The 13,365-nt window shown below is 46.1% G+C and overlaps 11 non-coding genes across 11 annotated transcripts; 6 read left to right on the plus strand and 5 right to left on the minus strand.

Annotated features, from left to right (window-relative positions):
• Positions 1–686: 686 nt before the first annotated feature.
• Positions 687–759, plus strand: TRNAK-CUU (transfer RNA lysine (anticodon CUU)). The gene has a single exon. It is a non-coding gene; the product is annotated as a tRNA-Lys (tRNA).
• Positions 760–3,723: 2,964 nt separating this feature from the next.
• TRNAG-GCC (transfer RNA glycine (anticodon GCC)) lies at positions 3,724–3,794 on the minus strand. The gene has a single exon. It is a non-coding gene; the product is annotated as a tRNA-Gly (tRNA).
• Positions 3,795–3,928: 134 nt separating this feature from the next.
• Positions 3,929–4,001, plus strand: TRNAK-CUU (transfer RNA lysine (anticodon CUU)). The gene has a single exon. It is a non-coding gene; the product is annotated as a tRNA-Lys (tRNA).
• A 1,548-nt stretch (positions 4,002–5,549) lies between these two features.
• TRNAK-CUU (transfer RNA lysine (anticodon CUU)) lies at positions 5,550–5,622 on the plus strand. The gene has a single exon. It is a non-coding gene; the product is annotated as a tRNA-Lys (tRNA).
• Positions 5,623–6,965: 1,343 nt separating this feature from the next.
• Positions 6,966–7,036, minus strand: TRNAG-GCC (transfer RNA glycine (anticodon GCC)). The gene has a single exon. It is a non-coding gene; the product is annotated as a tRNA-Gly (tRNA).
• A 134-nt stretch (positions 7,037–7,170) lies between these two features.
• On the plus strand, positions 7,171–7,243 carry TRNAK-CUU (transfer RNA lysine (anticodon CUU)). The gene has a single exon. It is a non-coding gene; the product is annotated as a tRNA-Lys (tRNA).
• A 1,343-nt stretch (positions 7,244–8,586) lies between these two features.
• TRNAG-GCC (transfer RNA glycine (anticodon GCC)) lies at positions 8,587–8,657 on the minus strand. Its single transcript has one exon. It is a non-coding gene; the product is annotated as a tRNA-Gly (tRNA).
• A 134-nt stretch (positions 8,658–8,791) lies between these two features.
• Positions 8,792–8,864, plus strand: TRNAK-CUU (transfer RNA lysine (anticodon CUU)). The gene has a single exon. It is a non-coding gene; the product is annotated as a tRNA-Lys (tRNA).
• Positions 8,865–10,207: 1,343 nt separating this feature from the next.
• On the minus strand, positions 10,208–10,278 carry TRNAG-GCC (transfer RNA glycine (anticodon GCC)). The gene has a single exon. It is a non-coding gene; the product is annotated as a tRNA-Gly (tRNA).
• A 1,550-nt stretch (positions 10,279–11,828) lies between these two features.
• TRNAG-GCC (transfer RNA glycine (anticodon GCC)) lies at positions 11,829–11,899 on the minus strand. The gene has a single exon. It is a non-coding gene; the product is annotated as a tRNA-Gly (tRNA).
• Positions 11,900–12,033: 134 nt separating this feature from the next.
• TRNAK-CUU (transfer RNA lysine (anticodon CUU)) lies at positions 12,034–12,106 on the plus strand. The gene has a single exon. It is a non-coding gene; the product is annotated as a tRNA-Lys (tRNA).
• Positions 12,107–13,365: the final 1,259 nt, after the last annotated feature.

The following is a 13,365-nucleotide window of genomic DNA, read 5'->3' on the forward strand; positions in this document are numbered from 1 at the left end:
CACAACATCTCAACATCTACTGTGAGAAAACTCAGGACAAAAGTAGAATGAATGAGGGCCTAGAGAGAACGCTCCAAATTTGAGCAAGGCCCTGAGTAGAGTGCAAAGACAACAAGGCAAAAAGTTGTAAAACAACACCAGATGAGCAGATGCTGCTGACTTGGCATTTCCGAGGCTTTTCTAGACAGTTAAAAAGAAGCCTAATAGGTGAGTACTGGAGAGGGAGAGATGCTGCACGTCACTGGCACTGCTAGAAGACATGCAAGGCCTTTGGGCACGCAAGTGTCCCAAGGCTGCTTTAACTTGTGTGTCTTAGAGTCATGTTTGCTGGGTACTAGGGTCCCTCTTCTCGACTGTCAGCCAGCACTGTGGCCAAGTGCCACGGTGACTCTTGCAAATGTCCTTAAATGGCTTCTGGCCTGCTGAGATGTCTTAAGCTTGAGAAGTGCAAAGTGTGGAGGTGTGCCAAAATCCTAGCATTTGCATTGGCCAGGAATCGAACCCGGGCCTCCCGCGTGGCAGGCGAGAATTCTACCACTGAACCACCAATGCCTTGCCCTGTTGCTCGGTGCTGAAAAACGTGGCCAGCCAAATCAGGCCATACAAGATTGCCTTCTTCTGTGCGGATGGCAAAGGTGAGGCTGGCGCCATTTTGCAATTTTTGACATTTCAGCTCAAGCAAGCAAGCCCGGCTAGCTCAGTCGGTAGAGCATGAGACTCTTAATCTCAGGGTCGTGGGTTCGAGCCCCACGTTGGGCGATCAAAGCTTCTCCTTTTACTTTCTACTAGGCAGAGCTCCTCCAAAACGATTACAAACCATCACCAGGCCATCACTTCCTCTTTCACATGCCACTCCCCACTCCCTTTGCTAACAAACGAAAATGTCATCTCAGCTTTCCCCTTCACTTTTACTCACACAACCTCTTTTAACAACTTTTCAGCAAAAGTGCTTCACCACCCCAAGAAAGAGAAAAACACTCCTTCTTACAATCTTACTCATCTTTCCTATACTACTTTTCTTATCTGCTTTTCCCAGATTTCCGTTGGCTTTACTCCAGTCCTTTTGTCAAGGAGAGACTTACAATCAATCACTTGACAAGGAACAACCACCTGAAAGATACTCATTCTCGTATGCCTGGTGCACACCATGCAATTCCCCATCAGATAGATGGGCCGATAGATCCTTTCCGACAGACACGATCGGATTTCCGTTCGGATTTCCGATCACTACTATGCAAATCCATCAGAAAAACGATCGGAAATCAGATCGGACCTGCCGGAAATCATCTGTTCGACCCATCTATCTGACAGGCATTGGTATGGTGTGTATTAGGCTTTGCACTCCAAAGGTGCTCACATAGCAGTATGAGGAGGGCACTCTGCACACGGCCTGAGATTTAGCTGAGAGGATTGAAAAAAAGGAAGTTGCTCTTTCCCTTAACTTGTTTTTAGATGAGGTACTTCCCAACAAAAGTTACAAACCAAAAAGCCTTTCAGTCCCGGCAAGCAAAAAAAGTGGTTGCTTTCATTTGACTTAAGTTTGTTACTACTTTTTTTTCTGTACTTTTAGTATGTTTTCTTAATTGCTAGGTGCTGGGAAAGCAAGTTGTAGGTAAGCTGACACAACATCTCAACATCTACTGTGAGAAAACTCAGGACAAAAGTAGAATGAATGAGGGCCTAGAGAGAACGCTCCAAATTTGAGCAAGGCCCTGAGTAGAGTGCAAAGACAACAAGGCAAAAAGTTGTAAAACAACACCAGATGAGCAGATGCTGCTGACTTGGCATTTCCGAGGCTTTTCTAGACAGTTAAAAAGAAGCCTAATAGGTGAGTACTGGAGAGGGAGAGATGCTGCACGTCACTGGCACTGCTAGAAGACATGCAAGGCCTTTGGGCACGCAAGTGTCCCAAGGCTGCTTTAACTTGTGTGTCTTAGAGTCATGTTTGCTGGGTACTAGGGTCCCTCTTCTCGACTGTCAGCCAGCACTGTGGCCAAGTGCCACGGTGACTCTTGCAAATGTCCTTAAATGGCTTCTGGCCTGCAGAGATGTCTTAAGCTTGAGAAGTGCAAAGTGTGGAGGTGTGCCAAAAGCCTAGCATTTGCATTGGCCGGGAATCAAACCCAGGCCTCCCGCGTGGCAGGCGAGAATTCTACCACTGAACCACCAATGCCTTGCCCTGTTGCTCGGTGCTGAAAAACGTGGCCAGCCAAATCAGGCCATACAAGATTGCCTTCTTCTGTGCGGATGGCAAAGGTGAGGCTGGCGCCATTTTGCAATTTTTGACATTTCAGCTCAAGCAAGCAAGCCCGGCTAGCTCAGTCGGTAGAGCATGAGACTCTTAATCTCAGGGTCGTGGGTTCGAGCCCCACATTGGGCGATCAAAGCTTCTCCTTTTACTTTCTACTAGGCAGAGCTCCTCCAAAACGATTACAAACCATCACCAGGCCATCACTTCCTCTTTCACATGCCACTCCCCACTCCCTTTGCTAACAAACGAAAATGTCATCTCAGCTTTCCCCTTCACTTTTACTCACACAACCTCTTTTAACAACTTTTCAGCAAAAGTGCTTCACCACCCCAAGAAAGAGAAAAACACTCCTTCTTACAATCTTACTCATCTTTCCTATACTACTTTTCTTATCTGCTTTTCCCAGATTTCCGTTGGCTTTACTCCAGTCCTTTTGTCAAGGAGAGACTTACAATCAATCACTTGACAAGGAACAACCACCTGAAAGATACTCATTCTCGTATGCCTGGTGCACACCATGCAATTCCCCATCAGATAGATGGGCCGATAGATCCTTTCCGACAGACACGATCGGATTTCCGTTCGGATTTCCGATCACTACTATGCAAATCCATCAGAAAAACGATCGGAAATCAGATCGGACCTGCCGGAAATCATCTGTTCGACCCATCTATCTGACAGGCATTGGTATGGTGTGTATTAGGCTTTGCACTCCAAAGGTGCTCACATAGCAGTATGAGGAGGGCACTCTGCACACGGCCTGAGATTTAGCTGAGAGGATTGAAAAAAAGGAAGTTGCTCTTTCCCTTAACTTGTTTTTAGATGAGGTACTTCCCAACAAAAGTTACAAACCAAAAAGCCTTTCAGTCCCGGCAAGCAAAAAAAGTGGTTGCTTTCATTTGACTTAAGTTTGTTACTACTTTTTTTTCTGTACTTTTAGTATGTTTTCTTAATTGCTAGGTGCTGGGAAAGCAAGTTGTAGGTAAGCTGACACAACATCTCAACATCTACTGTGAGAAAACTCAGGACAAAAGTAGAATGAATGAGGGCCTAGAGAGAACGCTCCAAATTTGAGCAAGGCCCTGAGTAGAGTGCAAAGACAACAAGGCAAAAAGTTGTAAAACAACACCAGATGAGCAGATGCTGCTGACTTGGCATTTCCGAGGCTTTTCTAGACAGTTAAAAAGAAGCCTAATAGGTGAGTACTGGAGAGGGAGAGATGCTGCACGTCACTGGCACTGCTAGAAGACATGCAAGGCCTTTGGGCACGCAAGTGTCCCAAGGCTGCTTTAACTTGTGTGTCTTAGAGTCATGTTTGCTGGGTACTAGGGTCCCTCTTCTCGACTGTCAGCCAGCACTGTGGCCAAGTGCCACGGTGACTCTTGCAAATGTCCTTAAATGGCTTCTGGCCTGCAGAGATGTCTTAAGCTTGAGAAGTGCAAAGTGTGGAGGTGTGCCAAAATCCTAGCATTTGCATTGGCCGGGAATCGAACCCGGGCCTCCCGCGTGGCAGGCGAGAATTCTACCACTGAACCACCAATGCCTTGCCCTGTTGCTCGGTGCTGAAAAACGTGGCCAGCCAAATCAGGCCATACAAGATTGCCTTCTTCTGTGCGGATGGCAAAGGTGAGGCTGGCGCCATTTTGCAATTTTTGACATTTCAGCTCAAGCAAGCAAGCCCGGCTAGCTCAGTCGGTAGAGCATGAGACTCTTAATCTCAGGGTCGTGGGTTCGATTCCCACGTTGGGCGATCAAAGCTTCTCCTTTTACTTTCTACTAGGCAGAGCTCCTCCAAAACGATTACAAACCATCACCAGGCCATCACTTCCTCTTTCACATGCCACTCCCCACTCCCTTTGCTAACAAACGAAAATGTCATCTCAGCTTTCCCCTTCACTTTTACTCACACAACCTCTTTTAACAACTTTTCAGCAAAAGTGCTTCACCACCCCAAGAAAGAGAAAAACACTCCTTCTTACAATCTTACTCATCTTTCCTATACTACTTTTCTTATCTGCTTTTCCCAGATTTCCGTTGGCTTTACTCCAGTCCTTTTGTCAAGGAGAGACTTACAATCAATCACTTGACAAGGAACAACCACCTGAAAGATACTCATTCTCGTATGCCTGGTGCACACCATGCAATTCCCCATCAGATAGATGGGCCGATAGATCCTTTCCGACAGACACGATCGGATTTCCGTTCGGATTTCCGATCACTACTATGCAAATCCATCAGAAAAACGATCGGAAATCAGATCGGACCTGCCGGAAATCATCTGTTCGACCCATCTATCTGACAGGCATTGGTATGGTGTGTATTAGGCTTTGCACTCCAAAGGTGCTCACATAGCAGTATGAGGAGGGCACTCTGCACACGGCCTGAGATTTAGCTGAGAGGATTGAAAAAAAGGAAGTTGCTCTTTCCCTTAACTTGTTTTTAGATGAGGTACTTCCCAACAAAAGTTACAAACCAAAAAGCCTTTCAGTCCCGGCAAGCAAAAAAAGTGGTTGCTTTCATTTGACTTAAGTTTGTTACTACTTTTTTTTCTGTACTTTTAGTATGTTTTCTTAATTGCTAGGTGCTGGGAAAGCAAGTTGTAGGTAAGCTGACACAACATCTCAACATCTACTGTGAGAAAACTCAGGACAAAAGTAGAATGAATGAGGGCCTAGAGAGAACGCTCCAAATTTGAGCAAGGCCCTGAGTAGAGTGCAAAGACAACAAGGCAAAAAGTTGTAAAACAACACCAGATGAGCAGATGCTGCTGACTTGGCATTTCCGAGGCTTTTCTAGACAGTTAAAAAGAAGCCTAATAGGTGAGTACTGGAGAGGGAGAGATGCTGCACGTCACTGGCACTGCTAAAAGACATGCAAGGCCTTTGGGCACGCAAGTGTCCCAAGGCTGCTTTAACTTGTGTGTCTTAGAGTCATGTTTGCTGGGTACTAGGGTCCCTCTTCTCGACTGTCAGCCAGCACTGTGGCCAAGTGCCACGGTGACTCTTGCAAATGTCCTTAAATGGCTTCTGGCCTGCAGAGATGTCTTAAGCTTGAGAAGTGCAAAGTGTGGAGGTGTGCCAAAATCCTAGCATTTGCATTGGCCAGGAATCGAACCCGGGCCTCCCGCGCGGCAGGCGAGAATTCTACTACTGAACCACCAATGCCTTGCCCTGTTGCTCGGTGCTGAAAAACGTGGCCAGCCAAATCAGGCCGTACAAGATTGCCTTCTTCTGTGCGGATGGCAAAGGTGAGGCTGGCGCCATTTTGCAATTTTTGACATTTCAGCTCAAGCAAGCAAGCCCAGCTAGCTCAGTCGGTAGAGCATGAGACTCTTAATCTCAGGGTCGTGGGTTCGAGCCCCACGTTGGGCGATCAAAGCTTCTCCTTTTACTTTCTACTAGGCAGAGCTCCTCCAAAACGATTACAAACCATCACCAGGCCATCACTTCCTCTTTCACATGCCACTCCCCACTCCCTTTGCTAACAAACGAAAATGTCATCTCAGCTTTCCCCTTCACTTTTACTCACACAACCTCTTTTAACAACTTTTCAGCAAAAGTGCTTCACCACCCCAAGAAAGAGAAAAACACTCCTTCTTACAATCTTACTCATCTTTCCTATACTACTTTTCTTATCTGCTTTTCCCAGATTTCCGTTGGCTTTACTCCAGTCCTTTTGTCAAGGAGAGACTTACAATCAATCACTTGACAAGGAACAACCACCTGAAAGATACTCATTCTCGTATGCCTGGTGCACACCATGCAATTCCCCATCAGATAGATGGGCCGATAGATCCTTTCCGACAGACACGATCGGATTTCCGTTCGGATTTCCGATCACTACTATGCAAATCCATCAGAAAAACGATCGGAAATCAGATCGGACCTGCCGGAAATCATCTGTTCGACCCATCTATCTGACAGGCATTGGTATGGTGTGTATTAGGCTTTGCACTCCAAAGGTGCTCACATAGCAGTATGAGGAGGGCACTCTGCACACGGCCTGAGATTTAGCTGAGAGGATTGAAAAAAAGGAAGTTGCTCTTTCCCTTAACTTGTTTTTAGATGAGGTACTTCCCAACAAAAGTTACAAACCAAAAAGCCTTTCAGTCCCGGCAAGCAAAAAAAGTGGTTGCTTTCATTTGACTTAAGTTTGTTACTACTTTTTTTTCTGTACTTTTAGTATGTTTTCTTAATTGCTAGGTGCTGGGAAAGCAAGTTGTAGGTAAGCTGACACAACATCTCAACATCTACTGTGAGAAAACTCAGGACAAAAGTAGAATGAATGAGGGCCTAGAGAGAACGCTCCAAATTTGAGCAAGGCCCTGAGTAGAGTGCAAAGACAACAAGGCAAAAAGTTGTAAAACAACACCAGATGAGCAGATGCTGCTGACTTGGCATTTCCGAGGCTTTTCTAGACAGTTAAAAAGAAGCCTAATAGGTGAGTACTGGAGAGGGAGAGATGCTGCACGTCACTGGCACTGCTAGAAGACATGCAAGGCCTTTGGGCACGCAAGTGTCCCAAGGCTGCTTTAACTTGTGTGTCTTAGAGTCATGTTTGCTGGGTACTAGGGTCCCTCTTCTCGACTGTCAGCCAGCACTGTGGCCAAGTGCCACGGTGACTCTTGCAAATGTCCTTAAATGGTTTCTGGCCTGCAGAGATGTCTTAAGCTTGAGAAGTGCAAAGTGTGGAGGTGTGCCAAAATCCTAGCATTTGCATTGGCCGGGAATCGAACCCGGGCCTCCCGCGTGGCAGGCGAGAATTCTACCACTGAACCACCAATGCCTTGCCCTGTTGCTCGGTGCTGAAAAACGTGGCCAGCCAAATCAGGCCATACAAGATTGCCTTCTTCTGTGCGGATGGCAAAGGTGAGGCTGGCGCCATTTTGCAATTTTTGACATTTCAGCTCAAGCAAGCAAGCCCGGCTAGCTCAGTCGGTAGAGCATGAGACTCTTAATCTCAGGGTCGTGGGTTCGAGCCCCACGTTGGGCGATCAAAGCTTCTCCTTTTACTTTCTACTAGGCAGAGCTCCTCCAAAACGATTACAAATCATCACCAGGCCATCACTTCCTCTTTCACATGCCACTCCCCACTCCCTTTGCTAACAAACGAAAATGTCATCTCAGCTTTCCCCTTCACTTTTACTCACACAACCTCTTTTAACAACTTTTCAGCAAAAGTGCTTCACCACCCCAAGAAAGAGAAAAACACTCCTTCTTACAATCTTACTCATCTTTCCTATACTACTTTTCTTATCTGCTTTTCCCAGATTTCCGTTGGCTTTACTCCAGTCCTTTTGTCAAGGAGAGACTTACAATCAATCACTTGACAAGGAACAACCACCTGAAAGATACTCATTCTCGTATGCCTGGTGCACACCATGCAATTCCCCATCAGATAGATGGGACGATAGATCCTTTCCGACAGACACGATCGGATTTCCGTTCGGATTTCCGATCACTACTATGCAAATCCATCAGAAAAACGATTGGAAATCAGATCGGACCTGCCGGAAATCATCTGTTCGACCCATCTATCTGACAGGCATTGGTATGGTGTGTATTAGGCTTTGCACTCCAAAGGTGCTCACATAGCAGTATGAGGAGGGCACTCTGCACACGGCCTGAGATTTAGCTGAGAGGATTGAAAAAAAGGAAGTTGCTCTTTCCCTTAACTTGTTTTTAGATGAGGTACTTCCCAACAAAAGTTACAAACCAAAAAGCCTTTCAGTCCCGGCAAGCAAAAAAAGTGGTTGCTTTCATTTGACTTAAGTTTGTTACTACTTTTTTTTCTGTACTTTTAGTATGTTTTCTTAATTGCTAGGTGCTGGGAAAGCAAGTTGTAGGTAAGCTGACACAACATCTCAACATCTACTGTGAGAAAACTCAGGACAAAAGTAGAATGAATGAGGGCCTAGAGAGAACGCTCCAAATTTGAGCAAGGCCCTGAGTAGAGTGCAAAGACAACAAGGCAAAAAGTTGTAAAACAACACCAGATGAGCAGATGCTGCTGACTTGGCATTTCCGAGGCTTTTCTAGACAGTTAAAAAGAAGCCTAATAGGTGAGTACTGGAGAGGGAGAGATGCTGCACGTCACTGGCACTGCTAGAAGACATGCAAGGCCTTTGGGCACGCAAGTGTCCCAAGGCTGCTTTAACTTGTGTGTCTTAGAGTCATGTTTGCTGGGTACTAGGGTCCCTCTTCTCGACTGTCAGCCAGCACTGTGGCCAAGTGCCACGGTGACTCTTGCAAATGTCCTTAAATGGCTTCTGGCCTGCAGAGATGTCTTAAGCTTGAGAAGTGCAAAGTGTGGAGGTGTGCCAAAATCCTAGCATTTGCATTGGCCGGGAATCGAACCCGGGCCTCCCGCGTGGCAGGCGAGAATTCTACCACTGAACCACCAATGCCTTGCCCTGTTGCTCGGTGCTGAAAAACGTGGCCAGCCAAATCAGGCCATACAAGATTGCCTTCTTCTGTGCGGATGGCAAAGGTGAGGCTGGCGCCATTTTGCAATTTTTGACATTTCAGCTCAAGCAAGCAAGCCCGGCTAGCTCAGTCGGTAGAGCATGAGACTCTTAATCTCAGGGTCGTGGGTTCGAGCCCCACGTTGGGCGATCAAAGCTTCTCCTTTTACTTTCTACTAGGCAGAGCTCCTCCAAAACGATTACAAACCATCACCAGGCCATCACTTCCTCTTTCACATGCCACTCCCCACTCCCTTTGCTAACAAACGAAAATGTCATCTCAGCTTTCCCCTTCACTTTTACTCACACAACCTCTTTTAACAACTTTTCAGCAAAAGTGCTTCACCACCCCAAGAAAGAGAAAAACACTCCTTCTTACAATCTTACTCATCTTTCCTATACTACTTTTCTTATCTGCTTTTCCCAGATTTCCGTTGGCTTTACTCCAGTCCTTTTGTCAAGGAGAGACTTACAATCAATCACTTGACAAGGAACAACCACCTGAAAGATACTCATTCTCGTATGCCTGGTGCACACCATGCAATTCCCCATCAGATAGATGGGCCGATAGATCCTTTCCGACAGACACGATCGGATTTCCGTTCGGATTTCCGATCACTACTATGCAAATCCATCAGAAAAACGATCGGAAATCAGATCGGACCTGCCGGAAATCATCTGTTCGACCCATCTATCTGACAGGCATTGGTATGGTGTGTATTAGGCTTTGCACTCCAAAGGTGCTCACATAGCAGTATGAGGAGGGCACTCTGCACACGGCCTGAGATTTAGCTGAGAGGATTGAAAAAAAGGAAGTTGCTCTTTCCCTTAACTTGTTTTTAGATGAGGTACTTCCCAACAAAAGTTACAAACCAAAAAGCCTTTCAGTCCCGGCAAGCAAAAAAAGTGGTTGCTTTCATTTGACTTAAGTTTGTTACTACTTTTTTTTCTGTACTTTTAGTATGTTTTCTTAATTGCTAGGTGCTGGGAAAGCAAGTTGTAGGTAAGCTGACACAACATCTCAACATCTACTGTGAGAAAACTCAGGACAAAAGTAGAATGAATGAGGGCCTAGAGAGAACGCTCCAAATTTGAGCAAGGCCCTGAGTAGAGTGCAAAGACAACAAGGCAAAAAGTTGTAAAACAACACCAGATGAGCAGATGCTGCTGACTTGGCATTTCCGAGGCTTTTCTAGACAGTTAAAAAGAAGCCTAATAGGTGAGTACTGGAGAGGGAGAGATGCTGCACGTCACTGGCACTGCTAGAAGACATGCAAGGCCTTTGGGCACGCAAGTGTCCCAAGGCTGCTTTAACTTGTGTGTCTTAGAGTCATGTTTGCTGGGTACTAGGGTCCCTCTTCTCGACTGTCAGCCAGCACTGTGGCCAAGTGCCACGGTGACTCTTGCAAATGTCCTTAAATGGCTTCTGGCCTGCAGAGATGTCTTAAGCTTGAGAAGTGCAAAGTGTGGAGGTGTGCCAAAATCCTAGCATTTGCATTGGCCGGGAATCGAACCCGGGCCTCCCGCGTGGCAGGCGAGAATTCTACCACTGAACCACCAATGCCTTGCCCTGTTGCTCGGTGCTGAAAAACGTGGCCAGCCAAATCAGGCCATACAAGATTGCCTTCTTCTGTGCAGATGGCAAAGGTGAGGCTGGCGCCATTTTGCAATTTTTGACATTTCAGCTCAAACAAGCAAGCCCGGCTAGCTCAGTCGGTAGAGCATGAGACTCTTAATCTCAGGGTCGTAGGTTCGAGCCCCACGTTGGGCGATCAAAGCTTCTCCTTTTACTTTCTACTAGGCAGAGCTCCTCCAAAACGATTACAAATCATCACCAGGCCATCACTTCCTCTTTCACATGCCACTCCCCACTCCCTTTGCTAACAAACGAAAATGTCATCTCAGCTTTCCCCTTCACTTTTACTCACACAACCTCTTTTAACAACTTTTCAGCAAAAGTGCTTCACCACCCCAAGAAAGAGAAAAACACTCCTTCTTACAATCTTACTCATCTTTCCTATACTACTTTTCTTATCTGCTTTTCCCAGATTTCCGTTGGCTTTACTCCAGTCCTTTTGTCAAGGAGAGACTTACAATCAATCACTTGACAAGGAACAACCACCTGAAAGATACTCATTCTCGTATGCCTGGTGCACACCATGCAATTCCCCATCAGATAGATGGGACGATAGATCCTTTCCGACAGACACGATCGGATTTCCGTTCGGATTTCCGATCACTACTATGCAAATCCATCAGAAAAACGATCGGAAATCAGATCGGACCTGCCGGAAATCATCTGTTCGACCCATCTATCTGACAGGCATTGGTATGGTGTGTATTAGGCTTTGCACTCCAAAGGTGCTCACATAGCAGTATGAGGAGGGCACTCTGCACACGGCCTGAGATTTAGCTGAGAGGATTGAAAAAAAGGAAGTTGCTCTTTCCCTTAACTTGTTTTTAGATGAGGTACTTCCCAACAAAAGTTACAAACCAAAAAGCCTTTCAGTCCCGGCAAGCAAAAAAAGTGGTTGCTTTCATTTGACTTAAGTTTGTTACTACTTTTTTTTCTGTACTTTTAGTATGTTTTCTTAATTGCTAGGTGCTGGGAAAGCAAGTTGTAGGTAAGCTGACACAACATCTCAACATCTACTGTGAGAAAACTCAGGACAAAAGTAGAATGAATGAGGGCCTAGAGAGAACGCTCCAAATTTGAGCAAGGCCCTGAGTAGAGTGCAAAGACAACAAGGCAAAAAGTTGTAAAACAACACCAGATGAGCAGATGCTGCTGACTTGGCATTTCCGAGGCTTTTCTAGACAGTTAAAAAGAAGCCTAATAGGTGAGTACTGGAGAGGGAGAGATGCTGCACGTCACTGGCACTGCTAGAAGACATGCAAGGCCTTTGGGCACGCAAGTGTCCCAAGGCTGCTTTAACTTGTGTGTCTTAGAGTCATGTTTGCTGGGTACTAGGGTCCCTCTTCTCGACTGTCAGCCAGCACTGTGGCCAAGTGCCACGGTGACTCTTGCAAATGTCCTTAAATGGTTTCTGGCCTGCAGAGATGTCTTAAGCTTGAGAAGTGCAAAGTGTGGAGGTGTGCCAAAATCCTAGCATTTGCATTGGCCGGGAATCGAACCCGGGCCTCCCGCGTGGCAGGCGAGAATTCTACCACTGAACCACCAATGCCTTGCCCTGTTGCTCGGTGCTGAAAAACGTGGCCAGCCAAATCAGGCCATACAAGATTGCCTTCTTCTGTGCGGATGGCAAAGGTGAGGCTGGCGCCATTTTGCAATTTTTGACATTTCAGCTCAAGCAAGCAAGCCCGGCTAGCTCAGTCGGTAGAGCATGAGACTCTTAATCTCAGGGTCGTGGGTTCGAGCCCCACGTTGGGCGATCAAAGCTTCTCCTTTTACTTTCTACTAGGCAGAGCTCCTCCAAAACGATTACAAATCATCACCAGGCCATCACTTCCTCTTTCACATGCCACTCCCCACTCCCTTTGCTAACAAACGAAAATGTCATCTCAGCTTTCCCCTTCACTTTTACTCACACAACCTCTTTTAACAACTTTTCAGCAAAAGTGCTTCACCACCCCAAGAAAGAGAAAAACACTCCTTCTTACAATCTTACTCATCTTTCCTATACTACTTTTCTTATCTGCTTTTCCCAGATTTCCGTTGGCTTTACTCCAGTCCTTTTGTCAAGGAGAGACTTACAATCAATCACTTGACAAGGAACAACCACCTGAAAGATACTCATTCTCGTATGCCTGGTGCACACCATGCAATTCCCCATCAGATAGATGGGACGATAGATCCTTTCCGACAGACACGATCGGATTTCCGTTCGGATTTCCGATCACTACTATGCAAATCCATCAGAAAAACGATTGGAAATCAGATCGGACCTGCCGGAAATCATCTGTTCGACCCATCTATCTGACAGGCATTGGTATGGTGTGTATTAGGCTTTGCACTCCAAAGGTGCTCACATAGCAGTATGAGGAGGGCACTCTGCACACGGCCTGAGATTTAGCTGAGAGGATTGAAAAAAAGGAAGTTGCTCTTTCCCTTAACTTGTTTTTAGATGAGGTACTTCCCAACAAAAGTTACAAACCAAAAAGCCTTTCAGTCCCGGCAAGCAAAAAAAGTGGTTGCTTTCATTTGACTTAAGTTTGTTACTACTTTTTTTTCTGTACTTTTAGTATGTTTTCTTAATTGCTAGGTGCTGGGAAAGCAAGTTGTAGGTAAGCTGACACAACATCTCAACATCTACTGTGAGAAAACTCAGGACAAAAGTAGAATGAATGAGGGCCTAGAGAGAACGCTCCAAATTTGAGCAAGGCCCTGAGTAGAGTGCAAAGACAACAAGGCAAAAAGTTGTAAAACAACACCAGATGAGCAGATGCTGCTGACTTGGCATTTCCGAGGCTTTTCTAGACAGTTAAAAAGAAGCCTAATAGGTGAGTACTGGAGAGGGAGAGATGCTGCACGTCACTGGCACTGCTAGAAGACATGCAAGGCCTTTGGGCACGCAAGTGTCCCAAGGCTGCTTTAACTTGTGTGTCTTAGAGTCATGTTTGCTGGGTACTAGGGTCCCTCTTCTCGACTGTCAGCCAGCACTGTGGCCAAGTGCCACGGTGACTCTTGCAA

This window comes from Hyperolius riggenbachi, chromosome 4, assembly GCF_040937935.1.
Source record: "Hyperolius riggenbachi isolate aHypRig1 chromosome 4, aHypRig1.pri, whole genome shotgun sequence".
NCBI lineage: Eukaryota > Metazoa > Chordata > Amphibia > Anura > Hyperoliidae > Hyperolius > Hyperolius riggenbachi.